This window comes from Nelumbo lutea, chromosome 3, assembly GCF_056320005.1.
Source record: "Nelumbo lutea isolate HS-2025 chromosome 3, American lotus-T2T, whole genome shotgun sequence".
Classification (NCBI taxonomy): domain Eukaryota; kingdom Viridiplantae; phylum Streptophyta; class Magnoliopsida; order Proteales; family Nelumbonaceae; genus Nelumbo; species Nelumbo lutea.
The window spans coordinates 116,523,442-116,543,923 of NC_142686.1; the positions used below are offsets into that span (position 1 = coordinate 116,523,442).

Genomic DNA, 20,482 nt, shown 5'->3' on the forward strand with positions numbered 1-20,482 from the left:
AAAAGAAAAAGACAATTTGACTAACAAATTAGTGGGTCATGGCATTGACCTCCCACCCCACCGTCTTTCACCTATACCCATCCGAGAGGAATACCTGCAGTATGGCAGTAAACAACGATTTTAATCCACCCTTGGATTTGGATGGGGCTCATGATTCATGAAAAGGCTTGTCAAATACGTAGTTTGTGTTCTCATTTGTTGACTGTAGTTGCCAAGTTACACAGAGTTCCATAGACTCGTTTGCCTATCAAATCATTATAACAAACCAACATATGCAGTCTAAAACGGTTGAATTTCTGAGGCGCCAGCCACCCCAGCTGGTCAAAATTATTCCTCGTTGATAGATTAGTGTGTAAAATCATTCTATCCATGGAGCCATCGCTTATTTAGTTTGTCTTGGTATTAGATTCCGTTGGTGTGAACGGAAATTAACATTTCTAATAATTTTCAGGATCACATGGACAAATTGAAGAAACAGACCCCTGCACTAATATTGCTTGTATCAAAGGTTTCTAAGACATAAGAATGTCCTTATTACTTATTAGGCATAATTCCGGAAGACAATGAAAGTGCAAACAATTCAGAACCCAGACGTCATAATTGCAGATTATAGCTACCCTTTTGATCTTTTGGTGACTATGTATCCAGTTTCCTAAATGTCTAAACCCAGTTCTTTCTGTATCTGTTTATGTAATTACGTTTTCTATTTTTTTTTTTTGGTTGTCTTGAATGTCGTGAGTGGAGAAGATGATGACATGGACAGTTAGACGATGATTTCATGCAATTAAGGAATGGTTTTGATTTCTTATGTCCTGGTTTTGCAAAGGAAAAAAAAAACAGGAGAGAGAAGTTTAATTAAAATTAGGAATCAAAACGTCAGATTGGGCCCTTAAATTTTAATTCAGTTGCACTTAGTTTTGGACACCGGAAACGTTTGGCTTGAATGATCAAGTTTCTTATGTCAGTGTTTAATAATTCATAAGTTTGTTTTGTTCCCGTGCTTGAGGGTCCCAACACTATCAGACGTTGGCTTTCATTGGTTAAACAGGGGATTTGGATCCATTTCCATTAGCACCCTCTTGTCATTTCATAAGTCATGGTTTTCCACGAAATATATATATATATATATATATTAATTTGCACACGGTTTAGTGTTTACGCAGTGGTGAATTCCCCCAACAGTTTCTCTGTAATAGTTGAACTTCTCGGTCTTTAATTGATCAAATATCTTTATCTCTCTCTCTCTCTATATATATATATATATTTATTTATACACAACTTGTCATGCATATAGCCTCTGCCTTCATAGACTTCTGCTCACATAGACCAGCCACAAATCATGCATATAGCCTCTACAGTTACCACCGAAGCTCAAAAGAGTAGGAGATTTTGTTGAAGATAAATTACAGGATAACAAATCAGAGTTTCAATGAGGAGAATGGTTTGGATGGTGATATGAAGACAAACCAGACCAGCTCATGGATGAGTCGTTCAACTGTGAATGAGGCAGCTGATAAAAGATTGGTAATTAATGAAAACAAAAAGCAAGGCCTGAAGAAGAGCAACGGTGAAGAGGAGAGCACTAACACCATTCCATTCTACAAGTAATTCTCATTTGCAGACTGTACAGATATTATTCTGATGCTTGTGGGCACAATGGCTGCTCTTGCAAATGGGCTCTCGATGCCCCTTATGACTGTATTATTTGGGCAGCTGGTCAATTCTTTCGGAGAAAGCATGGATCCGAATTTCATACATCAAACATATAAGGTATATTTCTACTGCATAAGCTTAGGAGTTGGGACATCTCAACAAAATATGCTGTTGGAACTTGAATTAACTTGGGCAGGGACATCGGACATGGATGCCATGTCTCGTCTATTTGAAAGTTTATTAAATCTCTGAGTGCCAACTTTTAGAGCAGGCACAAAACAATTGGTGACATGGGTCCCAACTAATCCTTCTCTTAGAAAAAGGTGTTTCACCTCACAGACGTGAAAACTGACAAACATGCTGTTCCTTTAGACAGGTGCTTCATTAATTAGTATATTAGACCAGACTCTGTCTACGGAAATACTGGGATCCAAAAGGCCTAAGCAGATCTAAACTAGTTATTATTCTGTGTCATCAGGTATGCCTGAAACTTGTATACTTGGCTGTGGGGGCAGGTGTAGCGGCATTCCTACGTAAGTGCACTGGGTTCTGTATCTTTAATACATGTAATCATGCATCATGTACTTTAATTGACCATAACAGATAACAGTCTCCAACCCACAAATCTCCTCTTCTTTAATTTTTCTTTTCCTTTTTCGGAGATGGGGGTGGAGTGGAGACAGTTAATCTGAAGAAAAGATCACGCGATTCAATGGTTTTTATTGTAATACCTTAATCAATTCAATGGTGTAGTTTTTTTATTTAAAAAAACTTTGTTATTTTTCAGAGGTGGCTTGCTGGATGGTCACGGGGGAGAGACAGGCTGCACGGATTCGGAATTTGTACTTGAAAACTATATTGAGACAAGAAATAGGCTTCTTTGATAAGGAAATAAACACTGGAGAAATTGTAGAGAGGATGTCAGGTGACACTGTTCTCATTCAAGATGCCATAGGTGAGAAGGTATATATTGTTGAGACAACACTGAACCTGAACTATTCACCATTTTATTAATCGTACTTATGCTTCCAATTTTCAATGAAGGATGGAAACCGAATTCTTTTTCCCTTCATGCAATTCTCTACAGGTTGGAAAGTTTATACAGTTAGTATCAACATTCTTTGGGTGCTATGTAGTAGCGTTCATCAAAGGATGGCTTCTCACCCTTGTCATGCTGTCCTCTATTCCTCCTCTTGTCATTTCTGGTGCAATCATGTCTATTGTTATATCAAAGATGGCATCCAGCAGACAAACTGCTTATTCACAAGCAGCAACAGTTGTTGAACAGACAATCGGCTCAATCAGGACGGTATGCTTTATTGTCACAATGGCACACAGGGACGCCGTAGTTCCTCAGTGCAAAAAGTATCAAGTCTATGAATTTCTTCTATGAACAATATAATTTTCCATATATACAGGTTGCATCGTTTGCTGGGGAAAATGAAGCTATAAAGAAATATGAAAAGTTTCTAATGAAAGCTTACCAGTCTGGCGTTCATGAGGGATTGGTTTCTAGACTAGGTCAAGGTGCAGTTATGTTTATCATGTTCTGCAGTTATGCTTTGGGCTTATGGTATGGTTCCAAGATGATCATAGACAAAGGATATACAGGTGGTGATGTCGTGAATGTACTGGTTGCAGTTTTGAATGGCTCCATGTAAGCAAGAGTTCCTTCTTTTTGGACTAAAAATTTCATTTTTTATTTTTCAGTACGGCTGTGTTTGGTTTGATAGAAAATAAGAGAGGAGCAGAAAATTGAGGGAAATTTCTTAAAGGCTCTGTTTATTTGCGGTGTAAGGGAAATTTCTTAAAGGCTCTGTTTATTTGCGGTGTAAATCTGAGCCAGATACAAATTTTGTACCCCGTCCAGTTATGCATCCATTTGTTTGTAACTATGATTTGCACTTTTACCTGATACAAAATTTGTACTTCTTGTCTCATTTGCACTCAATAGTAGTGTGAATTTTGCATCCCAAAAACTGGTACAAATTTTTGCACCACTTTCCTCCTACCTCAATTCTCTATTAGGAATGGCAACGGGGCGGGGTGGGGACAGGGAGCCTCTCCCCATCCCCGTCCCCGCAAAAATCCCCATCCCCATCCCCACTAACGGGGACAAGGTTATCCCCGTCCCCGTCCCCACGGAGATCTCCATTCCCTGTGATTTTTTATAATGTTAACCATTTTGTTTTTGCTTTTTATTTTATTTAAAAGAATAAAAATAAAATAATTAAAATTTACAATCCTATTAGAAAAGATTCAAACATATTGCAACCATATTTTTAAAAATATTAATATATAGATGTATGTGTACATATATACATATATAACGTATGCATACATATATACATATATATATTGGTGGGGATCCCACGGGGCAGGGAGTGCTCTCCCCATCCCCGCTAACGGGGATGAAAATTTTCGCATCCCCGTCCCCGTGGGGGGAAAACCATCCCCATCCCCACCCCATTCGGGGTGGATCCCCACAGGGATCGGGTAAATGGGGAAAATTGCCATCCCTATTCTCTATCATGTGAATTGGTGAGTACATCATGTTGCTTCCTACAATACTCCCAAACAAATAACCCTCCTATCTCCATTCTCTTTCATATAAAGCAGGGGCCACTTCATCATTTTACTTCTCACAAACAAATAAGACAAGTCAAATCTAAAGCAAAAACAAAACCAGAGTTTGCACTCAACCTATTTGTACTCCCATGCATTTACACCAATGCAAATGAAATTTGTACTGAAAAAAAAAAAAAAAACTAAACCTAAGGAATTTTGTGAAATTCCCTAGCAACTTGAAGAACAAGAAGAAAAGAAGGGATTTCCCATGCTGTCAATCACAATTAGCTTGCCTTACAGTACTGCTGCCAAAGACAAGCTTGGACAGAAGGGATTTGTGTAGGTTGTCAGTCAGAGTAAAAAACTTTTGACCAAACCTATGTGAACATGAATATGAACATGCACACCCTTCATATATCTAGAATAATGCGGAAAAGATGTGCTTATTTACTTTTTTTTTTTCTATGACATTTGATGATTCAGGTCTTTAGGGCAAGCATCTCCATGCCTGAATGCTTTTGCAGCTGGACGAGCTGCAGCTTTCAAGATGTTTGAGACAATCAAGAGGAAGCCAGAGATTGATACATATGACACAAAAGGGAAGATACTAGATGATATTCGTGGAGATATTGAATTAAGGGATGTTTACTTTAGCTATCCAGCTAGACCAACTGACCAGATATTCAGTGGTTTTTCACTTTTCATACATAGTGGTACAACTGCAGCTTTGGTTGGACATAGTGGAAGTGGAAAGTCAACAGTGATCAATCTGATAGAGAGATTTTATGACCCACAAGCAGGACAAGTTCTTATAGATGGCATAAATCTGAAGGAGTTTCAGTTAGATGGATCAGAGACAAAATTGGACTTGTCAGCCAGGAACCTATGCTGTTTGCTTCTAGCATTAGAGATAACATTGCCTATGGGAAGCATGATGCAATCCTTGAAGAAATCAGAGCTGCTGTTGAACTTGCTAATGCTTCCAAATTCATAGATAAACTACCTCAGGTTCCTTTTTTAGGCATCCTTCTGGTTGCTTCTAGTTTCTGTTTTGAATTTTTACTTTTTATTTCCTTCCACTGTCATTCAACCCTTTCGTAGAACTATAACCATTCCATTATTAAACCATTTATAGTTTCTCTATCTGAACAGGTAGGACGAGTGTAGCCAGCTATTTGTTCCTATTATAGTTGTACTAAATACATAAATAAGTAAATAAATGATTGCTTTTCTACTTATGGTAGATGTTCAATTATTGCATGGTTGGCTTTTTCCAATAATCTATTTTAGAAAAATTGGCTTTTTCTTGGTTCTTCTAATGTTTATATAGTATGTGCTTTTGTATTCAGGGTCTGGATACAATGGTTGGTGAGCATGGAACTCAGCTCTCTGGAGGGCAGAAGCAGAGGATTGCCATAGCTAGAGCAATACTAAAAGACCCTCGAATTCTACTTCTAGATGAAGCTACAAGTGCTCTTGATTCAGAATCTGAGAGAATTGTGCAGGAGGCATTGGATAGAGTTATGGTCAACCGAACAACTGTTATCATTGCCCATCGCTTGATTACAGTGAGGAATGCTGATACAATCGCAGTAATTCATCAAGGAAAAATTGTAGAGAGAGGTATAGTCATGAAATATTTTTATTGGATACAGCAACTCTATTTTGTAAGCACCAATTTGGTCTTCTTCTGGTAGATCTGTTTTGTGAGAAGATCCTTATTACTTAACATTGTCAATTGATCAGGATCACACTCTGAACTAATCAAGGATCCTGATGGAGCATACAGCCAGCTAACAAGATTGCAAGAAGTGAAACAAGATTCAGAACAGAAAGCCTTAAATGATGAAGAAAAACCGGAAACTACAGTAGATTTTCATGGGCAACCAGTCGAACACATGTCCTCCCAACGATCTATAAGTCGGGGATCATCTTCTGGTGCAGGAAATAGCAGCCATGGTTCATTCTCAGCTTCCTTTGTTTTGCCCAGTGGATATGTCCAGGAAACTACATATGTTGTATCCAATAAACCTTCTCCGCCATCATCACGACGGTTACAAGAAGTCTCACTATGGCGCCTAGCTTATCTCAATAAACCAGAGCTCCCAGTGCTACTTCTTGGTGTTATATCAGCGGTAGTGAGTGGTGTAATATTTCCGGTTTTTGGTCTACTCATTTCCTCTGTGATAAAAATATTCTTTGAGCAACCAAGTGAACTTCGAAGGGGTTCAAGGTTTTGGGCGTTGATGTATGTTATCCTTGGGGTGATATCATTAGTGTCAATTCCATCACAGACATACTTCTTTTCCGTGGCTGGCTGTAGACTAATTAAAAGGATTCGATCAGTGTGCTTCAAAAATGTGGTTTGCATGGAGATCAGTTGGTTTGATGATCCTGAACACACAAGTGGTACAATAGGTGCGAGGCTTTCTTCTGATGCAGCGATGGTCCGTGGATTGGTCGGGGACACGCTTGCCTTGCTCATGCAGAACACTGCAACAGCAATTTCTGGGTTGGGTATTGCTTTCACAGCGAACTGGCAGTTGGCTCTTATAATCCTCAGTCTGGTGCCTCTCATAGGTGTTAGCGGATGGGCTCAAATGCAGTTCATTAAAGGATTCAGTGCGGATGCAAAGGTTTTCTTTGGGAGCTCATTCTCTTTAATTCTTTTAAGTCTAAAGCATTCCTTAAAGTTAAAACAACAACACACAATTTGGAAATTTTCTGTGAAAACATGCAGTCAATTAGTCATTCCTTCCAATCAGATATCTTCACTATCTAATATATCATTCAAATATTTCTGACATTTATTAACATCAATACTTTTTTTAAAGAAGGTAAGGATAATTTCATTAAATAGAGAAAGTATGATAGATATACCAGTATCAGTGTTAGCTATTCTAAATACGTACAGTTTCTATATATCTAAATCTGAATAAGAAACCTTCTACTTAATTTTCTCTTACCTGAAACTTAGTGTTGTTCTAATCATCTTAATTTCTTCCTGTAATGTCAGGTTCATTAGTTTTTGACTAAATAAATTCAATTGGTTGCAGATGATGTATGAGGAAGCAAGTCAAGTTGCTAATGATGCAGTTGGGAGTATTAGAACAGTTGCTTCCTTCTGTTCAGAAGAGAAGGTGCTACAACTGTATAAAAGAAAATGCCAAGGCCCAACAAATGCAGGGATAAAACAAGGTTTGATTGGTGGGTTTGGGTTTGGTCTGGCCCTTTTCTTGATGTTCAGTATTTATGCAGCCAGCTTCTATGTTGGAGCAAAGCTCGTTGAAGATGGAAAAACAACATTCTGGAATGTCTTTCGTGTAAGTATTCTTGCCATTTCTGCCAAGTTATTCATGAACTCCTTAGACTTCTCAAAAAGGAATGAAGAAAACAAAATTCGCCACATAGTGGTATTCCACAGACTGTACAATTAAAATTATGTCTCAGTTGAGAGTAGAATAGTTCCTAACCTTATGGTCTTTTATTATGTCTTTGTCACTCTTGGCAGGTTTTCTTTGCTCTCACCATGACAGCTGTTGGAATTTCTCAATCAAGCTCCTGATACCTGATACTGCTAAAGCCAAAACATCCACTGCTTCCATATTTGAAATTCTTGACCGGAAGTCAAAGGTAGATCCAAATGGCAGGTCCGGAATAACATTGAAAAATGTGAAAGGAGAGATTGAGTTTAGGCACATCAGCTTCAAGTATCCAACAAGGCCCGATTATCAGACTGTTGCTCTTGTTGGAGAAAGTGGGTGTGGGAAATCAACGGTGATCTCATTGTTGCAGAGGTTTTATGACCCTGATTCAGGTCAGATTACACTAGATGGAATCGAAATTGAAAAGTTCCAGTTGAAGTGGTTAAGGCAGCAAATGGGTCTAGTGGGCCAAGAACCTGTCTTGTTCAATGACACAATCCGATCGAATATTGCATATGGAAAGGAAGGAAATGCAACTGAGGCTGAGATTGTATCTGCAGCAGAGTTGGCTAATGCACACAAGTTCATCAGTGGATTGGAACAGGTTGGAACACTATATAACTCGATTTTGTTGAAATTGTCATTATCTCTCTTCATACATGAGTGTTTTTTTTTTTTTAAAACATTACAATCTACATATATCAATTAAACTCACTCACTGGATCTCTGTGAACATCCAAGTTTATCCCTTCTTTTTTTTTATCTTCTTCATTTTTATCGATGAAATTATTATATTCTATTTATGTCTAATTGCCCATTCTTTTCAAAATTGAAAATGCAGGGGTATGATACAGTAGTAGGAGAGAGAGGGGTCCAGTTGTCAGGTGGGCAGAAGCAACGGGTGGCAATTGCACGAGCTATGGTAAAGAGGCCAAATATTTTACTCCTGGATGAGGCGACAAGTGCGCTGGATGCCGAATCTGAAAGAGTGGTGCAAGATGCTTTGGACCAAGTCATGGTGGACCAAACCACAGTTGTGGTAGCTCACAGGTTATCCACTATCAAAGATGCAGATTTAATTGCGGTGGTTAAAAATGGAGTTATTGTTGAGCAAGGAAGGCATGAGACTTTAATCAATATCAAGGATGGTGCTTATGCATCCTTAGTAGCACTTTACATGAGTGCATCTATATGAGCTTGTGTTTTGTCATTTCACATTTTCTGGTAGTAATGGCTTGGTCTGCTCTTGTTTCTTAAGTCTATAACAAGTAAACAAAAGGGAGCTGAAGAGAAAAACACATTTAGTGCTGTTTGGCAGCATGTTCCAGTATATGCAACAAGTGCCAAAATTAACAGCTGGCTGGGTCATAATTCATTGGAGAAGAAACAACTGGAATTACTCTTTATCCATTGTAAATATACTCTGTATATGTACAATACTTAAGTTAGCAAATTATGTTTGCATTTTGCAATGTCTTAATCAGGAGTGAAATGAATGTTCCCTTTTGATTGAATACCACCTTATCTATGTTGAATAGTTAACTTCCTAAGGTTAGAAGTTGGGATTAAGGCTGAGTTGAGAATCCCTCACGGTTAAAATGCAGGGAATTAGAGTTTACTCTGTAACATAGATGATCAACTTGCATTGAAAATTGGACTACTTGAAGCCTTCTATCTATATTCTGTATGTTTTCTTCAGATGGTAAAATTTGTTAGAGAATGAGGGTGAGGGTGACAAACAGTGATATCATTGTTGCAGAGATTTTCAGATCCCAGATCAAATCACATTACTCTAGGTTCTAGAATTTATACGGAGTAAGATTCAAAAGTTTCAGTTGAAATGGTTGAGAGAAAGAAGGGTTTTTGTGAGCCAGGAACTTGTGTTTTTTAGTGACTTCATTGGAGAAAACACTGCATAAGAAAATGCTAGCTAGACTTGGTATATGCTCACAATTTCCTTAGATGGTGTTCAACTTTGAACATGTTAGTACAATAACCCTAATGATACCTGTTTATTTTCCCAAAACAGAAAATACAGCAGTCTGATAAAATTTGATTCTATGCAGCTTGCATTGACCCTCAAGCAATGTCAAAAAAAAAAAAACCCTTGGCCTCCAGAAATGGGGTTGTATCAATAACTTTCAGTTACATGGAGTAAGATAGTAGAAATATAAATTGCCAAATGGCGGAATACTTGGACTTCCATATTCTTTGGTAGACTGTCATCATGTAAATTTGGGGGAAGCACAAAATTATATGGATGGAGTGGATTTGCAATGTAGCTCCTCTACCTATGCTATGACCATATCTGATATCTCTCTCTATTAAGCTTGACGGCCCACAATAATCGTGTGATAAAATGAATTGGGACCAACCATTGCATACACATTAATCTGGTCTGTATTAATAAGTTTTAAGGATTATATTGGTGAAAACTGGAAAGAGTCTTGTATGAGTGAAAGGCTTCATCTGCATCACTCTTAATTGGCCTGGGTCCTGTCCCCATATAATTGTTTTGTTCGCCCACGCCCACCCTCACCCAAACCAAATATATCAACTTCCCGTCAGTCACCATTCAGTCTACTCTACTTTCAGTACTACAAGGAAGAAAGTGTATGTGAAGAATCTCTTTTGTTATAGCTAGTGCAGTGGTAACTGGTAAGTGGTCAATGTGTTTACCACCAGGCACTACCGCACTAGGCACTAGCTAATAGCTATTTCTAAAGTAAGAGAAAGTATATTTATATATGAATATGATATCTGATTTCTCAAGCTAAAATTAAAGAGTAAAAGAAGAAGCGGTGTATGATTTACCCATGCTATGTTTTGTTGTTTCTATTGTTTTCTGTGTCAGCTATGTATGTTTGAAGTTGGATTAGATGATGATGATGAATTTGGCAATGATACTGACGTTTGCGATGCACGTATTCTCTTCCATGTGAGGGATTTGGAATTTTTGTCTTGTATCCCAAGAACAACTGCTAATAAGGTTAGTTGCACTTCGTCTCTGTACCACTAGTCTACTCTATATTTATCACCTCGATCGCCGGCCGGTGTGATATTGCTTCTAGCTATTATCCTATTCCTATGAGTGACGAGGACGTGGACGGAGGCATCTCTTCTTGCTCGATCTTGGCCTGAGCAACTGACTAACTAACGATCAAACAGTTAAGATGGGCGAGGGCGAGGGCGACCTCCGACGGCCCCATCTGAAATCTGATGATGGATGATCGAGCTTTCACACAATCAATCAACCAAAACGTCCAAAACCCCATTTTGATATACAAATCAAATGGCATAATAGCTAGTATGTGAAATCATATGAGACGGGAATGAATTATGACCATACAATCCCATTCCCATGTTTTCATGACACTGGGTTCCACATAGGCATAGTTGTTACGTTAATATAGCAACTATATATAGTATGACTCGTTGATATTTGATTTCTCACTGTTTGCTGTTCATGACAGGACAGTTGGGCGATTGCATGCAAAATAAAATGAATAATGATAAGTGACACTGCCACCAATTAATTGTCCAAACTCCAAACCAACACCTAAGGCAGTGAGGTGATCAGGCAGGACCCACGACTCAGGAGCAGGTGCCCGATTGAACAAATAGCTTCCTCCACAGACAGGAGTTTAGGCGCAGTTGGTCAACCCCAATAATCCCATCACCTCCTCTATCTCTTCACTGTTCTTCTTTCATTATGGATGGAGCGCAATCTGGCTGGTCTTAGCTGTCAACGAACTCGCCTCTGATCTGGAGCATCGGGGAGCCTGAAACGGGAAAGAAGAGAGCTCCGGGGGGAATCCGGTGTGATAACTCCGAAGCTCAAGTCAGTAATCTCTCAAAGGCAGAGTGTAGACCGGATAGCGCAAAGTTCCCATACCTTGTCTGTTGGGGGCAGGGGGTTCTTATAATCACTTCGCGCACTCACTCCGAGGCCCTTGTTAGGTCGGGTATGATTACTCTTGCGTCTGTCAACTCGGCCATCGTCCTTTCTGCTGGGACAGAACCGCCACTGCCTAAACGTCTCTCTAACTGGAGATGGCGGTGTCAGGTGGCGGTGGCAAGTGGCTGTTTTAGAGTGCGGCCGTCAAGCGTCAAATCCCAAGTCAGTCGGGTGCGACGCCCTCGGGTACGGACTTCCTCAGTGTCAGGCATGGTACGACTTGTTTGGTTTTGGTGCCCAGACGGTGATGCAGAGTGGTGAACAAGGCGAAGCCTTGAGTTCGGAGGTATGTATAGGGCGGGCCAGTTCGGCGAGGTGTATCCCGAACTGCTACGAGGTTGGCCAGTTCGGCGAGGTATATCCCGAACTGATAAGGTAGGCCAGTTCGGCGTGTATCCCGAACTGTTTATCAGGTTGGCCAGTTCGGCGAGGTATATCCCGAACTGTTACAAGGTTGGCCAGTTCAGCGAGGTGTATTCCGAACTATTACAAGATTGGCCAGTTCGGCGAGGTGTATCCCGAACTGTTACAAGGTAGGCCAGCTCGGATTACTTTCTGGTTTGGGGCCAAGGGTGAGTTCGGGCCCCCAGTAGGGAGTTCGGTCCGTTGGTGTCCCCTTGGTGTTCGCGCTTTAGGCTTGCTTTTGTGCCGAGCTATTGTCTTTGCCACGTGTCGCATAACTGTGAGGTCGGGCCAAATCTTCCTTCATCAATTGCCCCCACTCCTCGTGCCAAGGGTCTTGCCCTGGTGCGGGGAGTTTTTGCGAGGTGGTAGGTGGATTTGTCCTGTCCTTTGAATCTTGACTGCGCGAGTTGCTTTTGCGAGGGTTCTTCGGTTTTCGAGAAAGCAGGAAACTGACAACGTGTTTTGAATTTCAAAAATTCGCGCCGCTGGGACGTGACAGCGGGTCAGGAAAAGGTACGCCACTGTTGGACGTGCGTTGGCATTTGTCAGAGACGTGCGACGCGGTCAGTTTCAGAAAGACGTGCGTCAGCATGACGTCGGTTTCAAAAAGACGTGTGCTGACGTTTCATTTTTTTCGGAAAGACGTGCGCCAATCATGTCTCGATCTTAGGGGACGTGCGGTCAGCGCAAATGTGGGCCGTCGGATCGTCTTTGATCTGCACGGTCGGTTCTTGGTTACTGTAGCTATAAATAGTGGGGGACCCCAGTCGATTTGTCACTTCTGCGGTTTGCCTATTGAGCTCGCGTCCAACTTTTCAGCTCGCGTCTAGGTTGGTTACATAGCCTTCAAGGTTTTTTGGCTTGTTCCCGTCTCCGGAGCCTTCAAAACTTTCTTCCAGTGAGTACTTTCCTGAATCCACCTCCTTTCCTCAATGTCTAGCTTTGATAGATCAGACGACTCTTCAAGTAGGGCTGACGTAGGTTCTACAAATCGAGCCATATCCCCCGACTGCCTCAGTGATCCTGAAGTGGAACCCGAGGACTATGAACCAGTAGGCCGAGCAGCTTCGGGCAGTTTGGCGTCTACCTCTCGCCGAGGTCGGATGCTAGACAGGTTTGGTCCCTCGACCATGACGCCTGAGAGGCTTCAATCTATACTTGTGTCTTACAATCTACCTGGGGGGTATACATATTTTATTCCTTCAGGTAGCTTTCCTTGGGAACACAGTCCTGATGAGATCATGATTTTTTGAGAGCAGTTCATTGCAGGGTTGCGACTTCCTTTCCACCTCCTTCTCGTCGAAGTCATAAACCACTTCGGTGTCACCATTGGCCAACTTCATCCGAACTCTATTCGGAACCTGGTGGGGACAGTCTCCCTTTTTTGCGAGTAGAATTTCCCTTTAGACTTAGAGATATTCTCCTCCATCTTGATGCTCAAGAGACAGGCGGGTTCTCTTCCTGGGGGAAGACGGGCGTATTACCTTTCTCCTCGCCCGGGCTTTAAGCTTCTGCACGATCTTCCTAATAAAGTCCCGGCGTGGAAGCGGGACTACTTCGGTGTGCGAAGTGCACAAGGATGGCCCTTTCAAACCGGGTGGGGTGAGGCCGCTCCTGATTCAGGTGTTACTCTCGACAAAGAGACAGTGAAGGGCCTCCGGCAATGGGTACGACTAGGTTTGAAGTGCCATTACTACTTAACGGAGGCCAAGCTTATTGCGGCCAGCCTGAGTTCGGGTAGGTTTCTAGTTCTGCGGTTTCTTGTTGCTTTGTTCCTTTATTTTTTCTGATGTCGAACTCGTTTCTGCAGGTGTGATGGACGCGGAGAGAACTCGTGGGGGGCGTCTGTTCCAAGGTATGAAGAGGAGGAAGCGGGTTGCCAAGCGAACTCGTACCGAGCTGCCCCGAAAGAGGAGCCTCAAGTTCCAGACAACACGCCGGAGGATCTGCCCAGGGAGCCCGAGGTGACTCCACCGATGCATGAAGCTGCCGGGGCGCCTTACGCCGAGACCACTTATACGGGTGCTCCTGCATACTCAAGTGCTCCTGCTCACTCTGGGTCCGCTCATACGCGGGCTGGGCCCTCGGGTTCGGGAGCTCAAGGGGAGTTCAGGAGCATGTTGACGCCGAACTACGCTCTTCAGAAGAGTAGGGAGACTACTTTCCCTGAGGAGATCGCGGCGTGGACCGATCTTCCTTTGAACCAGGTCGCCTGCCGCGCCGTAACTCATGCTATGGTGGTAAATCAGATTTCGTCTGCCTTTTTCATTTTCTGTTGCTTTTGCTGTCATTGCTCACTTGTTTCTTTTGGTAGGTGAATTCTTCAATTCATGCCTTAGCAGCCCAAGTGGAGAGGAGCTCGCGACAGGCGCGAGCTGCTGAGGCTTCCGCTCATGCTGCTGAAGAGGCTTTCCGTGCTGTAGAGGCGAATACCCGAGCTGCTGAAGCGGCCGCTTATGCTGCCGAAGAGGCTGCTCGCATCGCAATGGCCAGGCAGGTGAGGTCTCAGTGTGATGCCGAGGCCATGGGGGTCGTTGTCAAGCACATGGCAGACTTGAAGTTGGATTTGCAACATCAAGTCGAATATCTTCAGGAGGACATCAGGGAGAAAACACAGATTTTTTCCCAAGGCATTGAAGACGCCAAGAAGAAGGCCGTTGAAGACTACATTGCCTCTCCGCGTTTTGACGATCTAATGGTGGATTCTTACAGGAGGGGGTTCAAACTGAGCCAGTGGATGATCCGGAACACGTACCCCGACCTTGATGTTAGTGCCATATCCACTTCGCGTATAACTCAGGAGATGGCCAATGCTGCCGATGGCGAGCCAGACTCTGAAGGAGAGGCAGGGCCTTCGGGTGTTGTTGAAGTGCCTTCTGATGGCGAAGAAGTAGCTCCGGGCATGTAGCAATTTTTTTAAGTGCTTTCTGATGGCCAATGTACTGTTTCTTGCAACGGAATAGATAATCTTTTTGCCCGTGTTCCTTTTTCCCGAACTGTTTCTTTGTCGAGCTGATAATATGCCACTTGTCCGGGTTATTATACTTCTGCGACCTGTTTTTCCGCGAGTCTTTTGCAGTGAACTAATTTTTTGCCGAGCTGATAATATGCCCTTTTCTTTGCTTGTTTACGCCGATGTTCCTCTTGGCTCTGTATCGTGGCCCATAGGACCTGATTTCGTCCACTTCGTTTGGCGGTTTATAGGTAGTATCGCCTTAAGTTCACGATGTTCCACGCTCGAGGTACTTGTTTGCCTTCCAAGGTTTTGAGCTCGTATGCACCCCCGAGTGCTCTCTTTACTTTATAGGGCCCTTCTCAGTTTGGTCCAAGTTTGCCCACGTCGGGTTCGGGCACCATAATCTTACGAATGACTAGGTCGCCGACTCAGAAGCTTCGTTGCTTTACTCTAGCATTGTAGTAGCGAGCTACCTGCTGCTAGTAGGCCGCTGTCCGGATATGCGCGAGGTCCCTTACCTCGTCCAGTAGGTCAAGGTTGGTACGTAACTCATCTCCGTTTGTCCGATCGCCGTACGTTTCTAGTCGCAATGTTGGTACTTCGATTTCCGCCGGGATCACTACTTCAGTGCTGTAGGTGAGGTTGAAGGGGGTTTCTCCCGTGGCAGTTTTTTCTGTAGTTCGGTGGGCCCACAAGACACTTGGTAGCTCTTCGGCCCACAGTCCCTTAGTTCGATCCAGACATGCTTTCAGTTCGCGCAGGATGGCTCTGTTCATTACTTCCGTCTGACCATTTGCCTGCGGGTGCGCGACTGATGTGAAGTTTTGCCGAATCCCCATGTTCTGGCACCACTCTTGGCACTTGATATCCTCGAACTGTTTGCCATTGTCGGAAATTAGTACACGAGGTATCCCGAAATGACATACTATGTTCTTCCAAAAGAAGTTCTGTATGTTCCGGGCCGTAACAGTTGCCAGAGGTTCGGCTTCTATCCACTTCGTAAAGTAATCCTCTATGTACACGGGAGCGACCTCCTCTGCCCCCCCCCCCCCCGAGAATACTAGGCCGAGGTAAATCCTCTATGTACACGGTTCTCACGTTGTTGTGACTTGTGCTGGCTAACCGGGACAGAGCGTCGGCCTCAGTGTTCTCTGACCTCGGGATTTGCCTGATGAAGTGTGACTGGAAGTTGAGCAGGGCCTCTTTTACTTTCGCCAAATATGCGATCATGGAGAGCTCGCGTGCTTCATACTCGCCTGTAACTTGGTTGACTATGAGCTGGGAATCGCTGCAGATGACCAAGTGCTTTGCCTTTACCTTTCGCACTAAGTTCAGTCCGGCTATCAATGTTTCGTACTCTGCCTCGTTGTTGGATGCCGCGAACTCAAAGCGTAGTGCGTATTCTAATTTTGTGCCGCCCGGGCCGCATAAGTCTATTCCAGCCCCGCTGCCTTGCTGGTTCGAGGAACCATCCACGTGACGGATCCAGGGCTCCTCATCCCAGTTCGCGTTTCGCCTGACCAGGAGAGATGCCACACTGGCTGCTACTTCACGGGGTTCAAACTCTATTGGCTCGGGAGCTCTGGGTTCACCCGAACTGGGGACCTCGGGCTCGACCTGTAGGGTTTCGTGGCTGAAAGTGCACTCGGCGATAAAATCTGCCAGAGCTTGGGCCTTAATTGCGGTCCGGGGTTTGTACTGGAGATCGTACTCGCTGAGTTCGATGGCCCATTTCGTCAGCCTACCGGAGACCTTGGGCTTCAGCAAAACTTGTCTTAGGGGTTTTTCGGTTAAGACAACGACGGTGTGAGCTTGGAAGTACGGGCAGAGTTTCCGAGCTGATATCACTAGTGCGTAGGCAATTTTTTCTATCTGCGGGTACCTTGTTTTTGCTCCCTGCAGAATTTTACTAACATAATAGATGGGCCGCTGGACCCGATCTACTTGCTTTACTAATACCGAACTGACAACTTCGTCGCTCGCCGAGAGGTACAGTTCTAGGACTTCGCCCTCCTCGGGTCTGGCTAAGGTTGGTACGGTGGCGAGGTAAGTCTTTAGCTCGCCGAACGCGAGCTGGCAATCTTGGGTCCATTCGAACCCTTTGCCTTTGATTGCCTTGAAGAAAGGCAAGCAGCGGTCTGCCGACTTGGACATGAAGCGGCTCAGAGCGGCTATGCGGCCGTTTAGCTTTTGAACTTCTTTTACTTTCCAAGGTGGTCTCATATCAAGGATGGCCTTTATTTTGTCCGGGTTGGCCTCAATGCCGCGTCGGTTGACAATGTACCCTAGGAACTTACCCGAGGTGACACCGAATACACACTTGTTTGGGTTTAGTCTCATGTTATACTGACGCAGAATTTGGAAGACAAAATCCAAGTCTCTTACTAATTCTCGCGAAAACTATGTTTTGACGACCATGTCGTCTACATAACATTTGATTTTCGTGCCAATTAAATGCCGAAAAAGTTTATTTACAAGTCTTTGAAAGGTCGCGCCAGCATTCTTTAGTCCGAAGGGCATGACCTTGTAACAGTACAGGCCGAACTCGGTAATGAAGCTGGTTTTTTCTTGGTCGGACTGGTCCATCTTAATCTGGTTGTAGCCTGAGTAGGCATCCAGGAAGCTTAGTAGCTCGTGTCCCGAGGTCGTGTCCACGAGGCGGTCAATTCGGGGTAGGGGGAAGCAGTCTTTTGGGCAAGCTCAGTTCAGATCGGTGTAGTCAACACACATGCACCACTTGCCGTTGGCTTTTTTCACCAGCACTGGGTTGGCTACCCAACTCGGGTAATGAACTTCCCTTATGAAGTCCGCTGTGAGGAGATTTTCGACTTCGTCGTCGACCGCCCTCCAATGCTCCAGGGCTAAGTTGCGTTTCTTCTGTCTAATGGGTCTGACTACAGGGTCAGTGTTAAGCTTGTGAGTTATGAGGCCAGGGTCAATACTGGGCATATCTGCTGCAAACCATGCAAAAATATCTAAATTTTGGAGTAAGAAACTCACTAGTTCAGTTCGCAAAGGCTCCTTGACGGAGGCACCGATCTGTAGAGTTCGCGTCGAATCTGTAGCCGAGGTCGGGACTGCGACTGTTTCCTCAGTGGGTGAAGCTCGTTCCTCGCCTTGCTCCGCAGGTCGCTCTAGTTCGAGGTCGTCGGCCACCTTGTTTTTTCCCTTTAGGGCGGCAACATAGCATTTGCGGGACTCGAGTTGGTCGCCCTGCGCTACCCCCACACTGAAGTCCGTGGGGAACTTCATTGCCAGATAATAGGTGGAGACCACTACACGCAGAATATGCGTAATTGGTCACCCTATTATGGCGTTGTACGGGGAGGGGGTTGCGACCACCAGGAAATCGTGGTTGAGTCTTACCGCGCACGGCCGTGTGCCAACTTCCACAGGTACTGTTATTTTTCCCAAGGGCCTAACTTCCTCTTCGCTAAAGCCTACCAGAGGAGTGTGAGCGGGTTTCAAATCGCTTTTCTTCTACTGCAATTGGTCGAACGCCGATTTGAATAGTATGTCCGCCGAACTGCCTGAGTCGACCAGCACGCGTCGGACTTCGAAGTCACTGATCCTTAGCTTTATGACGAGCGCGTCGTCGTGGGGGTAGTGAACACCTCGTGCGTCGCCTTTTGTAAAAAAGATCGGTTCTTCCTTCTTCGGCCTCTTGGGAGGGTTCTACTCCTCTCGGGCTACATCGAGAACTCATGTCCTTGCTGCCGCCGAAGTGCATCCTGCCACCATCAAACCGCCCACTATCACGTGGATGGTTCCCCGGACTGGCCTTTCTTCTAGGGGAGGTCGCTGCAAGACTTCGGCCGGTCTGTTGCTTGGCTCGGGGACATCCTTCCCGTGTTCCCCTTGCCGACCTGCTTTATTACTATTGTCGTAGTGTACAAAATTTCTTAAGTACCCGCGACGGATGAGTCCTTCTATCTCGTCGCGGAGATTATTACATTGCTCGGTGCTATGACCGTGATCTTTATGAAAACTACAATATAAATATTTGTTCCTCTCGTTGGGGTTGCTCTTCAGGCAAGGTGGCCACTTTACGTAAGGCGCGTCCTTGATCGTCATCAGAATCTCGGTCCGCCTTGCGTTCAATGGCGTGTAATCCGTCCAAACTGCTAAGGGAGCTCGGGACGGCTGGCTCGGCTTCACCTCTTGGTTATGGCCTCTTCTGTCGCCGGGGTTGGAGGGCTGCTCGCCCTCTCTTTTTCTTTTTTCCACCCCGCCTTCGATTCTCTGGTTGATCTCTTCCTCTGTTCTCATAAACTTGTCCGCGAGCTTGAGGAAGTCGACCACGGTTGCTGGCTGGCTGGCCACCATGTGCCATTTGAACTCTTTGTGTGTCACCCCTCTTTTGGCCGCAACAAGCTGTACCGCGGGGTCTAACCGAGGAATCTGCAAACATGCTTCGTTGAACCGTTTGATGTAGCTCCGAATGGGTTCTCCCTTTCTTTGGATTACCCCAAAGATACTTTCCTCAGTTTTGGGACACCTTTTACTGGTGACAAAGTGCGCAGTGAAGATCTGCACGAACTGGGGCCAGCTTTTTATTGACCCAGAAGCTAGGTTCCGGTACCAGGTGCGGACCACTCCTCTGAAGGTGGTGGTGAAGGCCACGCACATGCATGACTCGCTTGCCCTAGCGAGGTGCATTTGCGACTGAAACGCGTCGACGTGGTCGTTGGGGTCGAAGGACCCATCATACTTGTCCAGAGAAGGGAGTTTGAAATCTCTAGGCAAGGGGACTGCCAAAAGTTTTGCTGAAAGGGGGGAAGGAACTGAGAGAATGGGGACGGTTTTTACCTCGCCCGAGCTCGTTTCTTCCTTGCCTCTGAGCTTGGGTAGCACGCGAGTAGCAGTTCAGCGACTTCGTCGGTGCCTTCTTTGAGTGGGCCTGGTGCTAGCGCTGCTTGCCTCTGTGTTGCTGAGCTCGATGGGCCCGGGTTGCTGGCCTGCTGCTAAGGCGCTGAAGCGGTTCTTCATGAGTGGGAACTCGGGCTTAGAGCACCGAGGTGACTTTGTTGGCGAGGTTCTTGACCCACCCGCGGGCTGCGAGGCGGGGGTGATCTTTCTTTGCTTTCGGCCCGGGGATGAGGCCTGACTGTTAGGGGGTTTTGCGGTCGAGAAGCCTCTCCTTGGTGAGGTCGTCCACCTTGGGGGGAGGCCTTGACCGGCTTTGAAACAGGGTGTCGGGGGGGGGGGCGGCTGGTTCAAGGGTAGCTGAGGGAATTGTTGTTGATAATGGTGTTGGGAGAGGTGGTGCAACACCTGGTGTTGCTGGAGTTGGTGCTGCTGGAACTACTACATTTGGGCATGCATTGCCAGCATGCATTGCATCAAATCATCTATCTGGTTTTGGCGGGCAGCCAGTGGGACAACAGTTGGTCCCGCGAAGTTCATTTCGATGGGTAGTGAGAGAGGTGCCACCGCGTGTGGCACATTCAAGCTTGGGATCCCATCCATTGAAAGGGGGATGGTGAACTGCCCAATGCACACCGCCGGAGCATGAAG

General features: G+C 44.8%; 1 pseudogene across 1 annotated transcript; it reads left to right on the forward strand.

Annotated features, from left to right (window-relative positions):
- Window positions 1–1,455: 1,455 nt before the first annotated feature.
- On the forward strand, window positions 1,456–9,123 carry LOC148867911 (ABC transporter B family member 4-like; annotated as a pseudogene). The gene is made up of 12 exons (XR_016109604.1): window positions 1,456–1,567; window positions 1,622–1,770; window positions 2,132–2,186; window positions 2,441–2,616; window positions 2,741–2,962; window positions 3,072–3,310; window positions 4,705–5,229; window positions 5,571–5,844; window positions 5,968–6,857; window positions 7,278–7,544; window positions 7,733–8,250; window positions 8,488–9,123. The product of XR_016109604.1 is annotated as an ABC transporter B family member 4-like (transcript).
- Window positions 9,124–20,482: the final 11,359 nt, after the last annotated feature.